This window comes from Pogona vitticeps, chromosome 5 (assembly GCF_051106095.1).
Source record: "Pogona vitticeps strain Pit_001003342236 chromosome 5, PviZW2.1, whole genome shotgun sequence".
NCBI lineage: Eukaryota > Metazoa > Chordata > Lepidosauria > Squamata > Agamidae > Pogona > Pogona vitticeps.
This window is the reverse complement of record NC_135787.1, coordinates 97,900,485-97,923,179: the sequence shown is the minus strand read 5'-3', so window position 1 is coordinate 97,923,179 and position 22,695 is coordinate 97,900,485. Positions and strand designations below refer to the sequence as shown.

The 22,695-nt window shown below is 39.8% G+C and overlaps 1 long non-coding RNA gene across 2 annotated transcripts in view; it reads left to right on the top strand.

The window, feature by feature from the left end:
* The first annotated feature begins 8,165 nt into the window (after window positions 1–8,165).
* The window catches only part of LOC140707456 (uncharacterized), a 296,261-nt gene continuing 281,731 nt past the window's right edge, over window positions 8,166–22,695 (top strand). For both annotated transcript variants that reach the window (XR_012087540.2, XR_012087541.2), the window contains exon 1: window positions 8,166–22,273. This is a non-coding gene — a long non-coding RNA (uncharacterized LOC140707456). The remainder of the gene's footprint in view (window positions 22,274–22,695) is intronic.

Genomic DNA, 22,695 nt, shown 5'->3' with positions numbered 1-22,695 from the left:
GTATGAATGAATCATCTTAGATATACTACTGCAGTTGAAATGATCATATAACTTTACCCATAAAGGGAGTCAATTTACACGTTTAGCTGCCAGCAATCAATTGTGCAAAAAACAAATAGTGCTCATGCATGTGTGAACCAGGAATAGGGATTACACTGTAGGTTGCTAATGACAACCCATATATATTAGCGACATCATAATATTTGTAGCCTTTATGTTACTCATTTGGTTTTTACTCTGAAATAAATAACTGGTTCTAGTCTAGAATATATTCTGACCTTCTCTGTAGGCAAGTGGGCGCAGAAGAATCAGATTTCATTGAAACACTGAACTCACAACCTTCAAGCGAGTGTTGTATGGACAACAATTAGAATTGTGTAAGTAACACAATCATGTGCCCATGGCTAGTAACAGGTGGGGAAGTGGGAGGTGGAAAGCTTGGCAGAGAGAAGAGAGATCGTATGTATGGGGGATGAGATTTTTTTTAAAAAGAGGAGAGACAAGCAATGAAGATATCATACATCTTTCACCTACTGATGACTTAGGGAAATACTTCATCCATTTTGGAAAAGGGATAAATTGTTCCCACGTACCAAAAATAAGTGAGATCAGCCTATTAAGCAGCTGAGGCTGTTTTAGCAACAATATAGAGATGGCCATTATATAATTCTTTACACAACTTCTTGGAAGGAAAAGAGGCAATGGCTGAATTTTTGTTGTGCAGTAACTCAAACAATGTAACTTTTGGAAGCACATTTCCATTGACATTATCTGATGCATCACAAGTAGAGGACAGCATGAAGAAAAAAATGAATTAGGAAGTTCATCAAAAATAGCTGATTCATTGATTTGGGTTGGTTCTGAACTGGAAAACTCAAACTTTCCAACAAACTTTTTCCTATTATTATTATTAGAATTAATTAATTATTAATAATCAATAATTAATAATTAATAATTAATTATTGTTGTTGTTGTTGTTGTTGTTGTTGAGGGACTTAAAACCACACCAGGAAACTACATGTGAAATTTTAAATTGTTTAATTAACCAGCATGTTTGCAGACCATGTGCTCAATGTTGTGTAGTATTTCTTTGGTTTTCAGGCATCCTTTGGACTGCATTTCTCTCTCTCTCTCTCTCTTTTTTAAAAAAAGTTAACTTTAAATGGCATATCACTACAGTGATGCAGCGCTAAAGTTTAAAAAAACTTATTTCAGATGGATAGCAATTTGCCTGTGGTCCAAAACCGGCAACTACACACAAAGGCAGTATTTAATAACACATGGGCATTCACATTGTCTGAATTGGTTAGAATTGATTTTGGAAACATGTTAAATTAAAAAGGCCCTGCTGGCCTCTTCAAAAAACGTCACTTTGCAGCTCCAAAAAATTGAGTTCACCATGCATCGTGTGCCTGGAAATGTATAAATCAATTTAAATGTTGCCAAAACATTTAATCAGCTGTGATTCTTATTGCCAAATTCTCTAGGAACAGCAAGCCAACTTGTCAAAGAATCACCGGCTCCCACAAGAGATCTTAGCAATTGAGACACCAAATAGCAGTGGATGCTGGGGGTAGTGGTGGTTGGCTTTCACAGTTTGTGCAAAACAGGCATCGTTTTGACTTGTGATGATGTTATCACCTGGCAATGTAAATCTTTACCTTCGTTTAATTTAGAACTTCCTATTGCCTCCCCCCTTTTTGGGGTTCTAAGTCTCCTCTGGAAGCTTTTGAGACCCCTTGGATGGGGATTGAAGGCTTTAATATCATAAAACACCAGGTCATGGATGTTTTAAACTAAATTAAAATATAGTTGCCAGGTACTGACATCATCACCATTTTACAGGGTTGCACCAACTGGATTTCAGCCATTACACCTCTCATTCTAGGTATCTCTTTTACCATCTGACATCAAGGACAAATTGCTTTTTATTTTTCCCATTTACTGCATGAGAACAAATGAAACCAGGCTTTATATCCTTAACTACAACTCATTTTGTCATATGTTTGGAATGTAACCTAAATAAATAAATAATTAGTGCATCATACAATATAAAAGGAAGCATCCTGCTAAGAAATTGCATGCACCCAGCCCCATGTGCTAAATCACCTGACTGATGCACCACAAGGAAAACAAGCATTGACTTCTTAACTAGTGGAAATTTGCTGCTGTAATTTACACAATTTCCCTTATGAATGTTTATGGAGGTAATAGGATCCCTGTCATTGTATACTAGCAAATGTGCCTGGCTTTGTCTAAGCTAAAAGCTCATGAGTCGAGCCCTCTATTCATTACCCTCTTTCTTCTCCTCTATCCCCCAAATTCATTTACTCTTTCTTACTGGTCTCTGTCTCCCTCCACTCTCTTCTCCAATACCTATTCAGCTTATACCAGGGTTAGAAACCCATTAGTTCCCATTAGACAACACCAGAGTACTTTATGTCTCTTTCCCCCTCACCCTAACCTAAGGATTTTTTTTTCTACACTCCTATTTATCCATGCTGCAATTTACATCATTTGACTTAATGCCAGCATACATAAATAATAAGATTCGGGCCAACAAATTTATTAGTATTTAAGGTGGCACAAGATTCTTTATAAAGGTTAATTCAGTGGTTGATTCATAAGCTCATTTTCTTCTTCCATCTATGTAATTTTTCCAGCAATTCACCAGGCTACCATATTTAGCCATGAGGGAGCTGGTCTAGGTAACATCCTCAGCCATCTTTGAAACAGAAGCATCCAGTAATTGTTAACCCTGCCGCATGGGAATGATTCATAATTCAAGCTTCAGAGAACTCTTTTTGCTTCTTAATTCAGTCCAAGTATAAGAGATTTGAGAACAGTGAACAGTTCAGAGTACAGGGTGATTTGTTTTTTAAAACGTTAACATCCCACTGATATAAAGCACCTGTGGACCAGATGAACTTTAATTTCTAGGCAAAAATATATGTCAACAAAAGTTTTCTGAAGCTGGCTGGTAGGAACTAATTTGAGTAATTAGATTTGGCTGTCCAAGCTTCTGCTTGAAGTGCCTCAGTGAAAGGATAACAATTCCCTCCACCAGGTAAGTGATTCTATTGTTGGACCTTCTTATGATTAAGATACTTCTCATAATGCTCATATAACCTCTTATAATTTAAGTCCATTAAATCTAGTTCTGGGGCAGCAGATGACAAGTCTTTGTACTCTTTTGTGTGACAACCTTCAGGGATTTGAAAAATGTCCTCTTCCTCCACATGCATCTTCTCTGGACAAAATATACATAGCATTTATGCTTCACTATCGGAAGCAGAGGTGGGCAACCTCCAAAGGTTTGAGGGCTGTACACACCCGCCCCTGGATCTTGGAAGTTTGCGCCTTCTCTCACATCCACCTAACCCTAAAATATTTTCCTTTAAAAAAGACTTTTCAATTGAAAAAAATCCCCCACACATGTCAGTCTAGTGGACAAAAAAAGAGGAGTAAATAGCTCACTGTGGAGCCAGAGGTTGGGAGTTCAATTCCTCACCGTGCATCTCAGAAGAGCCAGACTATTTGGCCTTAAAGACAAGCTACATAGTCCCAGGGCACCCCAGAAGAAAGAATTTTAAATCACTTCTGAGTATTTTCTAGCTAGAAAAGGTAGACTTGACTTGACACACACATGGTGTTGGAATTACTGGCAACCTTCAGGTCAGTCAGCCTGTGGACAATTAGAGCAATGAAGTTAGTCAGCTTGAGTCAGTCATGTAGTAACGTAGCCATAAATCAGTTAAGCTTAGCTACGTAACCAATCACTGCTTTTCTACTGTTTGTATTGATCTTTGAAGATCCATGAGTAAACGGAACCCTTTTTATTGTTCTCTTTTACCAGTGTCTCTGAGTGAATTATTGAGACAGTAACTACCAGTTGAAGTAAATAAAACAATAAGGAGTGGTCTGCTGAGGGAGGCTTTAAGCAAATTCTGTTCTGTAGGTCCCTGAGCTTTTTCCACTCTGTAGTGAGAGGCTTTTAAGACACCCCACAAAGGCACAAGGAGACTTTTAAAGCAATACATTTAAAAAAATAATAATAACAATTATGCTGGGAGTCTTGGGGTGCTAGACGGTCACATGCAGCCCATGGGCCACATTTTACCTGACTCTGTTTAAATATATGTTGGTAGATTTAGCCAGGATTCTTATCTAAATTCATCTAGTCATTCCAGTGTATTTTTACACTTTGTTTTCTCCAACAGAAGTATTATGGGCAACACATTCGTCCATGAGAATACAATGCTGACCACTCCATAGCCCACCGTGAAGAATCTACATGGCATTTTGGAAGAGAAAAAAAAGGTCATCTCAAATTTGCTCTTGGACACTGTTGTTGATGCAAGTCCTGGGTACTGTTTGCCCTGTTATAATGGATGCATTTCAAATTGTGCAGCCTGAGGATGTGGACAGGATCCTTGGAAAAGTGCATTCTTTTCCAAAACTGCCACATGCATTCTCTGTGGCTGATACCAGGCTGTGGAATGCCATCCCTTGGGAAGACAGGTTGGCCTCTCCTCCCTCTTGTCCTTCTGGCCACAGGTGAAGACCATCCTTTTTAGGCAGACTTGTAACAGCTAAACGGGTAGTGGCAAGTTTGGGTGTGCATATTACTTTAGGTATGTTTAAATTGGCTTTTAAGTTATTTTTAACAGTTTTAAGTGTTTATTTTAATACTTATATATGTTTAATTATTTTTAACATGTAATAATTAATCAGGTTTTTAACTGGTTTGTCTTTTAATAATTTGTGAGTTGCCTTGGTCCCATAATTGGGGCGAAGGTAGCATGGAAACAATATAAAATAAAATGATCATGCTTAATTTACATTAAATGGAAACAATGCATATTAATGTACATAATCTGTAATATTGCATATTATGCAAATAAGGCTACCCAAATTTGTAGCAACCCTAATCTGTGAGCCCCACTGAAGGCAGCTGGGAATATGTGGAGAGAAGTGCCCAGACTTTGAGAAAAACCTCTCATGCTCCAGTGCCACTTACATAGGGATTTGTTTCATCACTTGGAGAAGCACAACAATTCCTTGAGATTTCAATCAACACTCTGCCAGGAATCTGGCAACCCTACTAGGTGGAGAGGAAATTCTGCTCCTTGGGCAAAATGGCAAATGCTGCTATTATATTCCAGTTTTGTGCCTGACTTTTTTTGCCAAGGTTGTGCTTAGAATCTGATAAATAAAAATCTGGACTGAGACTAAATTTAATGCATGTACATCATCTGCAGTTCCTTCCTTGCCTACAGTTACAGGCAAGTTTGCTTCCAGACTCTCCCTTTCAGTCTAATGTAAGTTCTGGGATGGGGCCGTCTATGCTGTCTCCAAAGCGTTCTGAAATTCTAGCCTGTATCAAGAAATGGCTGTGCCACCAACATTGCATTTCTCTTTCATAGCTTTCTTTAAACCAGCTATCTTAAGGGGGAATTAATTTGTAGCATTAAGAGAGTTGCTTTAGCCTTCTTGAGTTCGATTTTTCTGAGAAACTGCAATAATCAAATTACTTTATTGATTTCCAGAAATAATTGATGAAGCACTGGGGCATGTCTATTACAATATTTATTTATTTATTTATTTATTTATTTATTGGATTTATATACCGCCCCATAGCGCTACAAGCACTCTCCGGGCGGTTTACAATTTTAATTATAAAGGCTACACATTGCCCCCCCAGCAAGCTGGGTACTCATTTTACCGACCTCGGAAGGATATTCTTTATCATTCCCATATTGTAGGCGTCACATACTAAAACATCAGGGTGTACTAATCTAGTTGCCCCAAATCCAGTTTGTGAATTGTTAGTTATACTAAACCAGGGTGTATACTTTATTGTTGTTGTTACATGCCACAAGATACCTCCAAGTTATGGCGACTCTATGAATGAGTGATCTCCAAACTGTCCTGTCCTCAATAGCCCTGCTCAGCTTTTGTAAACATAAGCTCACGGTTTCTTTTGGGAGTCAGTCCATCTCATATTTGGACTCTTCTCCTGCTGCCTTCCACCTTTCCGAGCATTATTGTCTTTTCCAGAGAATCTCACCTTCTCATAATGTACAGGAAGCCAGCTTTAATTTCATCATACTTCAAGCTTTATTTGCTCACTTGTTCATCTTTATGGCAGTCCAGGTATCTGCAAAGCTCTCCTTCAGCACCATATTTCAAATGAATCATTTCCCCCCATCAGCTTTCTTTACTGTCCAGCTTTCACACTCATAAATGGTGACTGGGAACACAAGAGTGTGGATAATCTTGGTCTTGGTCTCTAGTGACACATCCTTCTGAGTCTCAGCATTCTTCTGATCTCTTCGCTGCAGTCTCCATTTGGATTGATAATTAAACCAATATATAAAAAACCCAATTCATCCCTACATAATTGACCCTAAGGCATTAATTTTGCACCTGCACATCTGACACTGGCAGTCATGATGCCACTGTAAGTATCATGCAGTGCAGTGTGCTGTGGTAAATGTGCTCTAACCCATCCTTTTGAGGCCCTTGTGGTATGCATGTCTTCTCTCCACACACGGATCCTCTGTAATAAGAATGAACTTCTTAACAAATAAGATACTAATGACAATCCTTTATTGGCATGTACTTAAATTGCTCAATAAGGTCAAGCCAGCAATGGATGAGTCTTCTGATTCCTCTTAGGAAAGGTCTATGTTTGCGCTAATAACCCTCGTGAGATTATGTATCAATGGATGGGGCTGTCTATGTGTAATGTGATGACATCCATGTGTCCCCATATTATCTTCTATGTAAAATATGAAGTGGGTGGCAAAATATTGACATTCCTTCACAGGGCTTAAGTCAGAAGCTGCTCATATTTCTTGACTGTTGTCCAAAGAAGAGTTTAAAGGAGATTAGTGAGTAGGTCCCCCTCCAAGTCTGATCTTCTGCCAGAGTTCATGAAAGGTAAAGCAACAGCAAAGCTCCTTTGTAAAAGAGCCACTGTTCTCCTAAAACTTTTCACTTCCCGTTTCTGGGTTCTTTGCTTTGTTTTCAGTTGGTCAGTTTTGCTGTTATGATAGCAGTAATGTGGTTAACCTCACTCAGTAAGAACAGATGATGGCTGTGCATTTGAGGATATGTTCTGATTAGATTTAAGACCCAGTTGCACTCTTTTTAGAAATTATGTAAGATGCTGTCCAGCAGGATTCAGCCCAGAGAAAACTCTTGCTCTTTTCAGCTGGCATTCCTTTATCGTTTACCTTTGTTACAGCTCACATGCTGCCAGTTCCACTAATTGAAGAAAACTGAGGAGTACATTTGAATTATGGTAAGGAAGGCTTCTGGGTGTAGGAAAACCCTGCTCAAGGTCGCTAGCTGTTATGTTTTCAGTGAAGAGCAAACTCTGTTGGCAGAGGGCAGCGGCTCCTGACGGGCAGGGTAACCTACTCATTCTGCCCTTTCCCCTTAATCATAATTTCAAAGGCTTTCTCTGGCCAATCCTAGTAGTGATTAGATAACCAGTATCCTATCTGAATTCTTTCAACATTCTATGTAAGCTTGCTAGTTAATAAAGGGATTTCTCAGGGCGGACACCTACGTGTCGATTTCTTGGTTCTATCTCTCTAAAGCTAATTACCTTCTCTTTGTTCCGTGATCACCTACATCTGGGCACACAGAAAAATGGCAGATATGATTGAGCTGTGGAAGGCCAGTTATCATTCTTAGAATTAGTGTTTAATTCAAAGTGGAGAAGAATTGCACAGCTTTTGAAGTTTAACTCTTGCTTTAAAGTGGTCTGGTAGTCCAGATAGGCGGGGTATAAATTAAATTAAATTAAATTAAATTAAATTAAATTAAATTAAATTGAATGAATGAATGAATGAATGAATGAATGAATGAATGAATAAATGAATAAATAAATAAATAAATAAATAAATAAATAAATAAATAAATAAATAAATAAATAAATAAAGTGAGCTTAACAAGGCCTTGGAGGATCTTTTAAAGTTTTCCTTTTAGAGGTACTGTGTTGTGTCTCTAAATGTTTAAATATATTGGCACACAGACAAATGTGTAATTCTGCTAGGAAAGTTGGTTCAGTAATATCAAATTGTTTGTTTGTGCTTTTTGGTCTGAAGATATGATTATGGGATTAAAGAGCCACATGGAGAGGAGGAAAGAAAACCTTCTCAGGTATTGGCATCTCCTACCTATGAAATCATAATCATCTTTAACCAAGCAGGTTTTTCTTGTCCCTGAGCACCTCAGAGCTAGTTAGTTAACATATTCATTATTACTTTGCTCCAGTGTTGCTGTACCTAGGCGATACCTGAGGATTTCAAATGGTGTTGCCTATTTAGTGTTAACACCATTGTTACTACTGTTGTGTGTGGCCTCTACAAGAAGTAAGCCCAGCAGGTCTCAGTGCTTGGCAGGCCTTGTGAAAGAGGAGAAGGAGAGGAGCAATTTCAGTTTTGACTAGAAGGTAGGAGGGTTGATCACTTCTGGGTTCAAGACATTCCTGGGCCAATGGATGCAAGTTTAAAAAACGGGGCAGTGGACAGATTTGAGTTCTTGAGACAAGAAATCTAAACCTGCACCACTGGCGTTTTCTTTTCCTTCTTTGTAGTTCACCAGTAGAACAAGAAAATAAGTTGGCTGCATTGGGTCATATGGAAAAATCTGATGCGAGTCAAACAGGTGCTTGGGATTATTGTGCTGAAAGGCAATCTCATTATCTAGAACTGTTCAAGACTAAACTGCACGCTACTACGATCAACTGTCCTCAAAAACAAGGAAGGAGGGCCCAGCTGCACAGCAAGAGCTTCATATTCTCTTGCTGGCTTCAGTGACCACTCTAGCTACACTTCCTTTTGTGTGGTTAGAGTACAGTAGGAGCTCCATATCCACAGGACCAGTATCTGCAGTTTCACTTATCCACAATCTGAAAATATTAAAAAGAAAGAAAAGCACTAGAAAGAATTATTTTCACTATGTATTTACCAGGACTGGCCACTAGACGGATGCAGAGACCATGTTGGGTATCCTTGTTGTTGAAGAATGCCGAGCATGATTTCTAGTGGCCAGTTCTGGTAATATATTGTGAAAATGCTTTTTTTTCCTGGACTTTTTTCTTTTACCATGCTATGTATAGTGTTCTCTATTATTCATGGTTTTCAGCATCCATGGAGGGCCTGGAAACAATCCCCGACAGATACGGGGGTCCTACTGTATGTTTGTTTAATGTACCTGTTTAATGTGTATAATAGATTCTGGGAGATAAGCAGTCTCCCTTGCCCCCTGCAATGGGTACCCATGTCAGTGTATGTATGTGTTTCTGCCTGGTTGCTGCATTAATTGGGGGGAATCCAGGAACCACTTGCATGAGCTGACAGGTCCATTTAAAGCAACAGGGCAATTGCTGCCTTCTCTCACTGCAAGCCAGAAATGGGCAGGACTAAGGTAGCATGCTCTGCCTGTAGAGCTACCACATTCTGCAGAAGGGGACAGAATTCTTACTATGTATTTATTTTTTATTTTTTGCATTTATGTGCCACCTTTCTCTGAACAGTAGGATTTTCAAGATGGCTCACAAAAACTGAAAACATTATGCAAATAGCAATTAAAATTATATTTTCAAAAGAGTAATTAAAACCAGCCCCAACAGGCTACTGGCAGCTGTCATTCAAAACTGAGGTCACAAACAAAATCCCACCACCAAACCAAATTACAGAAAACACAGGTGTACATCTTGAGGGTGCTCCTGGATGTGTCTCTGAGCCTGGGTGCCCAGGTTTTGGTGATGGCCAGTAGTTCATTTGCACAATAAAATTAGTGTGTAAGCTGCACTCATTCCTGCAGAGGTCTGATTTGGCCATTGTGAAACATGCCATCCGGCTGGATTACTGCAATGCATTCTACATAGGACTGCCTCTGGAAAGGGTCAAGAGATGGTATATGACACCAGATAAGTTGTCAAAAATGTAGATCAAATATATGCTAGTAATGTAAATTATAAGAGGGAACCTTGTATCATACAGTATGTGGTGAACATGTAGTGAAGCAAAACAATTATTGGATACTAATACATGGATGTTTACAGAAAATTCTGCTACATAATATACTATTTAAAAGAGAATTATTCTTATTTAATATGTTACCAGAGAGTTTAAATAGGAAAGAGAGTCATTTGGTGATACATATTATAACTGCAGCCAGAATACTCTATGCATGGAAACGGAAGAAAACCCAAACACCAAATCGTGAAGAACTTGTGGAAAAGATTATGGAGGTGGTGGAGATGGACATATTAATAGAAGCTCTGAAAGACAGTTCAATCCAAGAAGCAACTGAAAAATGGGACCCTATATATAACTGGATCCATTCTATAACCTGAAAGCCAAATGTGATAATTTTAATACAAAATAGTCAAATAACTCTAGTTGGAATAATATACTCTACTACAGATACAAAAGTCTTTAATGTAATGATATGTTTAAGTACAGATAATGTGTGATAATGTATAGCATGATATATTCCCTGTTATCCTGAGCTATTTCCCTTTATCCTTGAAATAAAAAACATTAAAAAAAAAGAAATTGTCAGGAGAATCGAAACTGTAGCAGCTGGATTGCTAACTGGAGCTAGCCACAGAGATTAGATACCCCCACCCTCTGTTATAGCAGCTGTACTGGTTGCTGATCCATTTCTGGGCAGAATTCAAAGTACTGGCTCTAATCTATAAAGCCCTAAATGGCTTGGGCCCAAGTTCTCTCAAGGACCACATCTACCTTTACGAGCCTTTGCAAGTGTTACGATAACCAAGAGAGACCTTTCTCTCCTCCCACCACTTTCACAGGTGCGCTTGATGGGGACACAGGAGAGGGCCTTTTCGGTTGCTGCTCCCAGACTTTGGAACTGGAGGCCAGACTGGCCCCATCTTTACTATCTTCCTTCAATGAGGCAAAGACCCTTCTCTTCCAGCAAGCTTTCCCTGAGTGATTGGCTGCCTGAGTAAAGTTTTAAATGTATTATTGTACCTTACTGCTTCGAATATGTTTTGGTGTTTCTGATTTTTTAAAAAATATGTTATCATATTTATATGCTCACCATTGTTAGCTTTAAATATTGTCTTTTAATGATGTAAGCCACCTTGGGTCCTTTTTAATGAGAAAGGTGAAGTAGAATGAAACAATCAATCAGACAGTCAATCAGTCAATCAATACATCCATGAAACTCTGTCAGGTCAAAAGGTCTGTCACTTGAACACCATCCTTTAAAGACCTCTAGGAAAAATCAGCAGCCTGTGTTCACATCATCTGAAATTATCCCTGTTAGGTTTTCTTTCAGAATGAACTAGATAAACATTCTGCACTTTGTACAATTAAGCCACTTCTTCAGAATATCCTTGAAGATTCATGCCCCATGCAAAATAGATTAACTAAATCTTCAGAAGAATCTCTCTTTCCACTTCTTTTATTTAATAAGCATACACAAGCAGATGTATATGTGTGTAATAGTGTTTCTGTCGCCTGACTATCCAAAAATTGTATCTAAATGTAGCTATGAAAACTTAATAAAGCATTTCAGAATGAAGTAAGACGTACTTAACAAAGTATTACAAGAGCTTAGTAACTAAGCTTTGAAATTCTCTAAGTTAAGTCACATCTATTTTAGTATCTTAATTGCTAACACAACTTATTAATAGTTTCTTAACTGCTAAACCATAAACGGTTACATAATCACATCAAGCATACTGTATTTCTTGCCCGCCTTACCCAGCAGAGTCGCCTCTTCTCTTATAGGTGCTGTCCTTTCATCCTTTGCCCTGTTTTTGGCTGTATTTTTGGCTGGCTTTTATATCTTTTTGAGTTGTTTGTTTCCCTCTCCGGCTATCAACCATTGAGGTGGAGCACAGTGCTCACCTACTGAATATATTTCTTGAATTTTCCAAGCTAGCAAACTCCTGTAGCAGTAAAGCATTGTTTAAATTTTTACTAGGTCCCTTCAACCTCTGCTAACCTGTCCAGCTGCCACGGAAGCAGGTTGTTTCCATATCAGTCTGCTTGGCAAAGCTTTTCTGTATCTTTGAATTGCCCTTTCTCCACACTTGCTTGTAAAGAAGTCTAATGATAAAAGGTGGCTAAGCAAACAGAGCGCCATCTGCTAGGCATTTCAACACATTGTTCAACATTGTAACATTTCCTGTTCTGTAGGCTAATTAATTAACATACACTTCAGTGCTTTTATACATGCAGTATTTGCAACCTTAACTTCTGTGTGCAACAAAATATTATTTATTTATATTGCATCAGCAATGTGCAGGCCACTGCACATGATTCCTGTCTCCCTGTTTATTTTAACAACTTCTCTGCATAGCTGGGAGGTTGCAGCTCCCTGAAGATAAATAAGTTTTTGAACTTAGCTCTGACTTTTCTAAGTTTGTCACTCAAAAGCATGACATTACTGCTCAGATCAGTTCTAACTGTATAAGTGTCTAAAATACTGTGATAGAAAAAAGATGCAACGATGGACATTATTGGCATATTATGCAAATTAGGCTACCCTGATTTAGAAAAACAGAATAGGAATGGACTCTGGCTCTAGTCCATCAAACGGAAAGCATGCTTGTTTGGCGCAAGGGGTTGTCCCATTTTGCCTCAGGCAGGGCATCAGGTCTGCTCACAGAGCAATACAGCAGATGGACAGATAGACAAGAGAAGCGAAGTGTGGCAGAGCAAAGTACTGCAATTCTGTGTGTTCCTCATTAATAACTTTTTCGTTTGGCCATTCCTTTGGTTTCCCTGGCCACACCCGTTGACATGCCCTCATGTTCTTTGAACACATCCCTTTAAAATTCCCATTTGTGTTACCATTTTCATCTTTGACATGTAGCAGGGTATGGGTAGAGACCTGAATTTCAGTTTTGGAACCCATACCAAAATGGATTGCTCCAAATTAGTCAAAGCAGGCAATTTTCTCAAGGCCAAATCTAGATTGAGACCAAGCCTTGTGGTCAGGGCAGATGCCTACTATAAAGTTTCCAAACTTTGTATATGACCCTCTCATCCCTTTTAAACTTCTGATAATACAGGTACCCCTATAATACTATGGCAGAAGCAGCAAAGCTGAGTAGGAGAGTCTGTAACTTAAGCTACAAATGTTGTATTATTATCTATCTGAAGACAGAGTACACTTTTCTACCCACAGAGCTCCCACAATCACCTGCTTTGTTGTTGTTATTGAATAATAATAATAATAATAATAATAATAATAATAATAATAATAATAATAATAATAATAATAATAATAATAATAATAATTTTAAAAAATCTTTATTACGGTCATTGACCAGCAAAAGTAAGATACATTTTTTAAAATAGGAGACATAAAAACAATATAAAAACATTAAAAACACTAAAAACACCAAAGCACTAAAAACCTCTATATACATATATACATCTTACTAAATATCTCCTACCTCCTTATCACAAGCCTTATCTACGGGCTATTACAGCTTGCATAGAATGCCAAAATTGTTACTTTGAAGCTCAGAGAGCCCATGTGATCATTATACCAAATTGGTATACACCAATTTGCAGATTCTATAGCTACGCTTTAGGTGGAACCTTTCCTTCACGGATTTTAATTGCAGCAGCACAGAATTTAGCAACTTTTGTCAGCATATCTGAATTTAGCCCAGTATATCTGCCAGGGCATCGCCCTGTCAGCAAAAGCTGTGTGTAGTGTGCCTCTGATCGTCCAGGAAATGCCCTTATGTAAGGGTCAACATGGACTTCTCGAAAGTCAGAGTAAAAAGCACAGTGAAGTAACACATGGGAGATAGATTCGATCTCACCAGAGTTACAGGGACATAAACACTTACTGTAAGGGATCTTGTTATACTTCCCTTCCTGGACTGCGGACGGAAGTGCACTGAAGCGGGCCAGAGTAAGAGCTTTGCATTGTTTAGGTGTTAAGGGTAAGTAATTTTGCTGGTTTGGGTTATTTAGTCGTTAAGTCATGTCCAACTCTTCATGACCTCATGGATCAGAGCACGCCAGGCCCTCCTGTCTTCCACTGCCTCCCAGAGTTGGGTCAAATTCATGTTGGTCGCTTCGATGACACTGTCTAACCATCTCATCCTCTGTTATCCCCTTCTCCTCTTGCCCTCACACTTTCCCAACATCAAGGTCTTTTCCAAGGAGTCTTCTCTTCTCATGAAATGGCCAAAGTATTGGAGCCTCAGCTTCAGGATCTGTCCTTCCAGTGAGCACTCAGGCTTGATTTCCTTCAGAATGGATAGGTTTGTTCTCCTTGCAGTCCAGGGGACTCTCAAGAGCCTCCTCCAGCACCACAATTCAAAAGCATTAATTCTTCAGTGGTCAGCTTTCTTTATGGTCCAGCTCTCACTTCCATACATCACTACAGGGAAAACCATAGCTTTGACTATACGGACTTTTGTTGGCAAGGTGATGTCTCTGCTTTTTAAGATGCTGTCTGGGTTTGTCATTGCTTTCCTCCCAAGAAGCAGGTGTCTTTTAATTTCATGGCTGCTGTCACCATTTGCAGTGATCATGGAGCTCAAGAAGGTAAAATCTGTCACTGCCTCCATATCTTCCCCTTCTGTTTGCCAGGATGTGATGGGACCAGTGGCCATGATCCTAGTTTTTTTTGATGTTGAGCTTCAGATCATTTTTTGTGCTCTCCTTTGTCACCCTCATTAAGAGGTTCTTTAATTCCTCCTCACTTTCTGCCATCAGAGTGGTATCTGCATATCTAAGATTGTTAATATTACTTCTGGCTATCATAAACATAATCTAGTTGTCTTTAAACATAATCTAGTTGTCTGTACTTCTTTTACTGTTCTTATTGCAGTATTTAATGCGTGAATTAATAAACTACCTTTTGGTATATCTTTTGGTATAGTTAAAATGGTCACTAGGACATAGAACTTGTTGTTAATTTATTTGAATCCTGCCACTGCCTTTTTCCTACAAAACAGAAGTAGTTTTCCTTAGGAGAAAAGGTATCTTGGCAGTTCTGGAAGCCAGCAACAGTACTTCACCTTTTAAACAGTTCATAGGCTTGCAATGTACAACACCCCTGAATATCTTCTTCCCCCCCTCCAAGAATTTGAAGTGATCTTGCAGCCACTTTTGTTATTTTTCTAACTTTCAGTTAGTCTGTGTAGCCTTGAAAGACTGCAGGGGCAAAAAAAAATGGATCATGAACCTTGCCAAAATTACCCATTCCTTCTGCAGAACAATCTTCTTAGCGATCACGAAAGCTTTGGAATGGTATTCTCTTGGTTTCTGCAGGGTTATGCTATAATGTAGAACTGCCTAGAGGGCTGTGATTTTAGTCACAGCAATTATGATCATCATCTGTTTGAATTGTTCTTTCTGGCACCGAGGGCACACCCAAAGCAACTAGCAGCATATTAAAATGAAAATAGAATACAATATGGTAAAAATGCAATCCATAAAAGAAAGAAAGCAATATAGGACACCCCTGACAGACTATTAATCTACACAGAATCCCAGATTTTCTTGGACTGCAAACCCTGGAAGCTCTAGATAGCACAGCCAATCATCAGGACTTTGGTGTTCTTGAAGAATGTCTCTCCCCCATATTTGGGGACCTTTGGCATATGCTGGCTGGAAAGGGCTTTCTGTGGTTTCAGGCAGGAGTCTCCCCCCATATTTTGCCTGGAGAGTCATGGACTGAAACCTGGCACCTTCCACATCCAGAGAAGGAGCTCTGTGACTGTGGTACAGTCCTTCCCAGTTACAGTGATCAAAACAGGCAGAATAGATAAGAATACTCTTCAGCAATGTTAAGACTGAAGAACTTGATAGAACTTTTTGATTCATATAAACTCTGTTGCAATCATGTGAGTCTTATACTGATAGGGAATTGCTGATGAACTAATTATTCTTTACATAGAATCAAGGAATAATTGAGTTGGAAGGGCCCTATAAGGCCATCAAGTCCAACCCTTTGCTCAGCATAGGAATCCAAGTCAAAGCAGATCTGGCAGAGGGTTGTCTAATTTTCTCTTGAATGCCTCCAGCTTTGGAGCACTCACCACCTCCTGAGGTAACTGGTCTCATTGTAATTGCCAGTGGCCAGCAGTGCCTTTGCATAATTAAAACTAGTGCACCAGCTGTGCACGTTCCTGGAGATGCCTGATTTGGCCAAGGTGACACATGCCGTAGTTACATCTCGGTTGGATAACTCGTATAATGCTATCTTTGTGGGGCTGCCTATGGAAACTGTCTGGGAACCTCGGCAGGTCCAAAATGCAGGAGCCAGATTGTGGACTGGGGCTGGTTACAGGGATCACATAACCCTTCTGTTACAGCAACCCCACTAGCTACCAATCTGCTTCTGGGCTAAATTCACAGTGGTGGTTTTAACCTGTTAGGCCCTAAATGTGAGCCCAAGCTATCTCAAGCACTGCATCTTCCTTTATGGGCCTGCTTGAGTGTAAAGATCATCAGGAGAAGACTTTCTCTTGTTCCCAGCGCCTTCACAAGTGCCTTTGGTGGGGGCACAGGAGAAGCCCTTCTCTGTTGCTGCTCCCAGACTTTGGAACTTCCTCCCGTAGGAGACTAGGCTGGCTCCATCTTTGCTGCCCTTCTGCAACCAGAGGCAGAGACCTTTCTCTTCAGGCAGGTTTTCCCTGAGTGAGGTTTTTAAATTGATTGTTGTACCTTACTGCTTTGGATGTGTTTTGGTGTTGCTACTGTTTTTATATGGCATTTATTTGATCCTTTTTAGTACTGTATTTGTATACTCACTGCTGTTAGCTTTAATATTGTCTTTTAATGATGTAAGCTACCTTGGGTCCTTTTGAGGACAAAGGTGGGGTGAAATACTTTAAACGAATAAATAATACTGCTCTAACATGATATATAGAGAACTTGGAGAGATGCTTTTTTTGGGGGCTACAATTGACAAAATCCTCCCTATTGGCCAAGGCTGCTGAAGGACTCTAGAAGCTGTGGACATTCTTCCCCTCTTCCCCTCCAAGATCTCATTGGATATGAGCAGTTACTGCTGATGGCATCCTTACAACTTTCCATTTTAAGCTTTTTGGAGAACAACCTTCTTATGACCTAGTAGATAGCTCAGTGGTTTAGGTATCCAGCTGCAAAGCCAGAGGTTGGGAGTTCAATTCCTCATGGTGCCTCCTTGACAACAGCTGGACTTGATGGTTCATAGGGACCCTTCCAGCTCTGCAGTTCTAGGATGATGATGAAAATATGGCATAGAAATAATAACCTAAATCAAGCAGATTTCCTACTGAACATCAAATTGAGAATAGAATTGTAAGCTTTGCAATGACACCTGAGAAGCAGTTTTGGACTGTAGTAAAAGAAATAGTTCTGTATGACGGAACAAGTAGAAAAATTCACAAACTAACCAATATGATTACAGCACCATCTACTGATAAAAATTCTTATCTGCTCTAATGGATGCTTTTTAAACATGTGGAAGACGTTCATAAGACAACTGCGGTCCTTCAAGGGGAGTGTAACCTCCACTGCAAACCACCATCCAGTTCAATTGGTTTTACAGTTCACAGTGGCTCCATTCACATGGCTTCTGTTTATGTTTATTTGGTCTCATCTGTGCTATGGCATAGTGGTAAATTTGAAAACATGGATTCTCCTCATGGTAGCCTGGATATTTGACGCACCCACGCCCACAAAAAAACAGAACAAAACCAGAAATCTAAATCTAGATCGATCCATATCAATGAATGAGGAGCAGATCTTTTGTAAAGTTAATGGCTTTTAATCACCTTTTCAGGCTCAAATACATTACAAACAGAGATACCTTGCAAGAGTATGCTGTTCCTGGGGAAATTCATTCCTCTCCCACCTACTCTGATTGTAGCTAAATTCAGAGGGAACAAATAGGCCTGTAGGCTGATGGATGTTTCCACAATTACTTGCAATCAGAAAACCCAGGGACTCTGAGCCTGTGACTCCCGGCTTCACCACATCACTGCCCATGATGTTTGTGCCCTTTACCTGTGTCTTTTCATGTCAGAATACTGGCATACTATCCTGCCTTGTCCTTCCCAAATGTTTAGCTATGTGTTTTGATCTGAACTGTGCTTATTGATCTTAACACAAATGCAGAGCAGAAGTCATTGCACAGCAGATATTACTGAGGCAGAAGGTGGAGAGGAAACAGTACTAAAGCAAAGGCTAGAATAACTGGATATGTGATTTATCACTAAAGAGAAGAGATAAACATAAACATGCATAAACCTTAGTGAGTCCCATAGAGAGTGTAAGGGAATGACAGAGAGGACCATGACAGAGAAAAAGAGACCAGAAAGTGTGCCTGGATTCTGATCGGACCTTGGAAGTAGCTAGTTAAATCTCATTATTACTGCACGAGACTGCGGCAATAGATATAGTGCAACAGAGCAAATCAGCATGCCATAAGGCAACTCAAAAATGAGGGTACCCTAAACAATTATACCTTTGAAACTGGACCTTGGATCAGCACCAAATCTGGCACAGGTGTAGCAGACAGTCTGCTCTTGTTCTTTGTCAAATTTGGGGACATTTAGGCAAACATTTTCAAGTTGCGAGTTTTTACAAGTAAAACTGTTTCACAGAGACACTTGTGACCTTTAAAAAAAGGTTTATGAATCTGGAATATTGTGATTGCTTAATTCAAATTGAAGAATTCAATTTGAATAATTGAATTATGCAGTCATACTGCTTCCTCCATCTCTTTTCTCTTTTCTGTCTCTTTTCTACAATGAAGGGCCAGATCCACTTACAGGCAAGAAAGTTTGAACTAGATGGCATATGGGCTCCCCAACAAGCCTGCGTTTTGCAATTGCTTTGTTCAGCCAGAAAGTGGCTCTCTAACATTCAGTGTTCCTACTGAACTACAGTTCCCAGGATTTATCTGGAGAGAAAGTCATAGCAATTAAGTAGGCATAATGCCAAAATTGAGGGATGTGGTGGCACTGCAGGTTAAACCACAGAATCCTCTCTGCTGCAAGGTCAGAAGTCGAGCAGTCGTAAGATCGAATCCATGTGACAGAGTGAGCTCCTGTCGCTTGTCCCAGCTCCTGCCAACCTAGCAGTTCAAAAGCATGTAAAAATGCAAGTAGATAAATAGGTACCACCTTGGTGGGAAGGTAACAGTGTTCCGTTTCTAGTCACGCTGGCCACGTGACCACGGAAACTGTCTTCAGACAAACGCTGGCTGTATAGCTTGGAAATGGGGATGAACGCCGTGCGCTAGAGTCGGACACAACTGGACTAAATGTCAAGGGTAACTTAATGCCAAAATTGGCATTAGTATAATTTTGCTGTGAATGGTAAACTGCAGAAACAACCAGTAAGAAAGATATCTGAAGTATTGGGTAGGTGTGGAGCAGTTCACTGTGTGATCTTAACTGCCAATGTGACTCAGAATCATTTTACATATTTTCATGATGTCATCTTTGTCAGTCCTTGAAAACAATAGATGTGCAAAATAGGACAAAGGGGTCCCTGAATATGCCCACTCTTTCATGCAGAGTAACATACAGTTATTGACAGCTTCTCTCTGTGTGTGGTTGATTTTGCATGAGTTGGATCCTTCCAGGTCAGAGTATTGTCACTTCACAAGTTTCCTTGCAGGGTTGGTAATCAAGCCAAACAGAGGGATATGATGGAATGGCTAGTCCCAAAATGGCACTATTAGGGCCATCAGGATCTGGCAAAGCCCTGCTAGTTTTTTTGTGTCACCAGTACCCTTCTGCACTGATGCTGGCCTAGCATGGCTGATAACATCCTTCTGTAGCATTGAGAAGACAGACATTTGCATCCTGTAGCCAGAGTCTGTGCCTTGAAGTCCCTAAGGTGTTACTTCTCCTTGCTCATGCATATAATCTTTGTTCACAAAATGGTTCCAAGTCTTCTCTGAACCCTCATCTTTTTTGTGGTTCCATCTCTTATCTGTAGGTCTGAGTGACCCTTCAGTATAAATATCAGCAAGGATCCTGATGATACCCCTCTGGGCTTTAAATGCATCCCTAAGTCCAACCTGTATGATGAACTTCAGCTCCTCTGTATGCCAAAGTTAGAGTCAAATATGAGGCCCTCTATTTGACAGCTGAAGCTTGGCTGAAATTGGGTCGTGCAACAGTACAATGAACCCAAGCACACCAACAAATCTATAACAGAATGGCTGAAAAAGAAAAGGATCAGGAAGTTGCAATGGCCCAGTGAAGTCCAAACCTCAACCCAATAAATGTTGTGGCAAGACCTGAGAGAGATGAGCATAGTCAAATGCTTACAAACCTCAATTAACTGAAGGAATATTGTAAAGGAGAGTGTGCCAAAACTCCTCCACAATGATATGAGAGATTGATAAAGTCATAAAGAAAATGATTTGTGGGAGCACCCTTTTCAAGTTTGCCAGCTGCATTCCTGTTCTTCAGTGCAGAGCACACTCTCCTGGCACAGTGATACCGGCTTCTGACCGGGGACGGGTGACTCATTCTTCCTCTTTCCCTTAGAGTCAGAGCATAACTCTCTGGACAATCCTAGTGGCCATTAGGTAACCAGTATCCTATCTCAATTCTCACAACAATCTGTAAGCTTGTTATGGTTAATAAAAGGGAATTCTTGGGGCGTCGCCCTAGGGACTCCGCTGGCAGACATCTGCCTGTCGACTGACTTCTTGGTTCTCTCTCTCTAAAACTAATTGCTTTCCTAATTGCCTGTCATCACCCACTTTCTTTGTTCTGTGACCACCTTCATCATTAGCTTTTCTATAGTTTCGTGTGATCACTACAATGATTAATTCAACTTATTGCTGCTGAAGATGGTTCTACAAGCTACTGACTCATAAGGTGTACTTAGTTTTTCACACATGGCTTCTCCATCTTGGCTTTATTTTTTTTAAAATAGATAATGACATAGGGTTGTTGTTGTTTTCCTCTTCAGGCTTACTGTCTGTGACACAACTGAGCATAAAAACTGGATGTGCAACCATTTCTCTGACCTTGTGAAGCTGACAAACCTAACAACCAGCCAGCAGTGCAGATAATCTCAATTGTAAGACTGTTTACTCACACTGCATAAATCCAAAAAGAATTCTAGCCACTGTCTCAGGATCCCAAGTGCTTGGCAGAAATAATGAATATGAATACAAGGGTCTTTTGGCAGATGGGTAATGTAGGAATGTAGATTATATTTTCTCTGCCCGCTGATTTGAAAGGAAATGTTTCTCTGAAACAAACTCTGTGTATGTCCAAATCTACTGTGCATTTTATGGGCTATCATGGGCCAGTCTGGTTCAGGCAGCAAAATGTTTTGGGTCATTGCTGACTACGGGTGGTTTCCAGTCTGGATTGCACTTCCAATCCATAGTCTCCTAAACCAATCCTTTCTCTGGCAAAAGACCATTTTCTTCTCAGACCTCAGTTAAAATTCCTGCATCATTCAGTAAAATCCAGTGAAAACTGTTGACTCCTTTGCTTTCAAAATAAACTAAAGCAACAACAAAAATTGTAGAACCTTAACCAGTGTAGCACATTTCTTTTGGCATAACCCATTGTGGAATGCAGCAAATGGGTTCTTCTTATGCCAAATGAAACATGTTTGTCTTTAAGTCCCTATAAGACTCTTCTTTGTTCTTATAGCAACAGACAAATACAACTGTGCATATACCCGACTGGGAAAATTGACTATGGGTTAAACATCAGTAGGTCTAAAATGAGATTTTGAAAATATATCCACCAGAGGGCAGTAAAGGAACAAATATGTGATCAAGGAACAGGCTGTAAAGATGGGTTAGAGAGCTTTACATTAAGTTCATTCGTTACCACAGTTTATCAAAATTTGCAAGATCCAAATATGTGCGAAAGTGAAACTGAAAGCATTTTCTGTTCTTCAGAGGGCTGAGCAAAAAATTGTTTTAATTTACTTTCGACCAGATTTTGTCAAAATTCACAAACTTTGAACGCAATAGAAAGCAAAGCTGACAGATTTGCCCATCTCTACTTGCCAGGCTGAAGGGAGAGGTCTTGCCACCTCATGCATTTAGTCTGGTGCCTGTTCTGGTAGTTCATTTCTTTTATTGTTGCAATGAACAGGGGGATGGAGCCAGAATGAACTTCAGAGGACAGCAGCACTACAATTTCCCACAATACCCTGGACTTCTCAAAGCATTGTGGGATTGTTAAAATGGAGGTTCGTTGATTCTGCTGTCTGCTGTGGAGGGCTCTGGCAGTTGTCAAGCTGTCTGTGGACAACCTGAGGTAAGACATCTTGCTGAGGCATTTGCTGCTTTATTGTATGTTTCTAATTACCCCTTGATACTTCAGACATTTTCATGGTTTTGTTTCTCTCCATCTTCTTGGACAGCAGCCTTGGTTCCCACCCCCAAAAAGCCTTCTGCCACCCTAGTTCCCCTGTTGTAGGTTGGAGAGGTTAGGGTAAGATACCAAGCAAGTTCCGCGGAAGACCATCCTCTCTATCCCACTCCTCTACGGTCCCTCCCACTTCCCTGCCTGACATACAGTATGATTCTCTCTGTTTATGAATTCAAGCCCCTCTTCCAAATATATTAGTTCATCCTGGGTTTTCCTGATTCATTGACCTCTCTATTTACCTTCATCCCTAATGGATCTTATCTTCAGTTTTTGATTGCAAGCTTATGTATCTCCCTGCTTCTTTTTTT